The sequence below is a fragment of the Gekko japonicus genome, unplaced genomic scaffold, assembly GCF_001447785.1.
Source record: "Gekko japonicus isolate JY-2015 unplaced genomic scaffold, Gekko_japonicus_V1.1 scaffold2237, whole genome shotgun sequence".
Lineage (NCBI taxonomy): Eukaryota > Metazoa > Chordata > Lepidosauria > Squamata > Gekkonidae > Gekko > Gekko japonicus.
In genome coordinates, this window is record NW_015174906.1 from 268,929 (window position 1) to 269,736 (window position 808).

Here is an 808-nt window from a genome sequence, read left to right on the forward strand (position 1 = left end):
TGATTGCTGCCTCCTGTACAATGTCATAAACCTCCATCCATACTTCTTCAGGCACTCTGTCTATCAAATCTAGTCAAACCTATTGTTCACCTCCACTGTATATTCATCAGTGATATGCTCTGGGTCAAACCTGAATGGCCTAGTGGTTTAAGAACATAAGAACATAAGAGACGCCAATGTTGGATCAGGCCAAAGGCCCATCCAGTCCAACACTCTGTGTCACACAGTGGCCAGAAATACCAGTGCCATCAGGAGGTCCAGCAGTGGGGCCAGGACATTAGAAGCCCTCCCACTGTTGACCCCCCCCCCAAGCACCAAGAAGACAGAGCATCACTTGCCCCAGAGCCCCTAGCTATACCTTGTGGCTAATAGCCACTGATGGACCTCTGCTCCATATGCTTATCTAATTCCCTTTTGAAGCCGTCCATGCTTGTAGCTCCCACCACTTCCTGTGGCAGTGAATTCCATGTGTTAATCACTCTTTGGGTGAAGAAGTACTTCCTTTTATCCGTTCTAACCCGACCGCTCTGCAGTTTCATGGAGTGCCCACGAGTTCTTGTATTGTGAGAAAGGGAGAAAAGTACCTCTTTCTTTACCTGCTCTTTCCCATGCATAATCTTATAAACCTCGATCATGTCACCCCTCAGTCGTCTTTTCTCCAAGCTAAAGAGCCCTAAGCGCCTTAACCTTTCCTCATAGGGAAAGTGTTCCAACCCTTTTATCATTCGAGTTGCCCTTTTCTGCACTTTTCCCAAAGCTATAATATCCTTTTTAAGGTGTGGTGACCAGAATTGCACACAGTATTCCA

At 46.7% G+C, this 808-nt stretch overlaps 1 protein-coding gene across 1 annotated transcript in view; it reads left to right on the forward strand.

Annotated features, from left to right (window-relative positions):
- The window catches only part of DNHD1 (dynein heavy chain domain 1), a 59,983-nt gene that overhangs the window by 36,537 nt on the left and 22,638 nt on the right, over positions 1-808 (forward strand).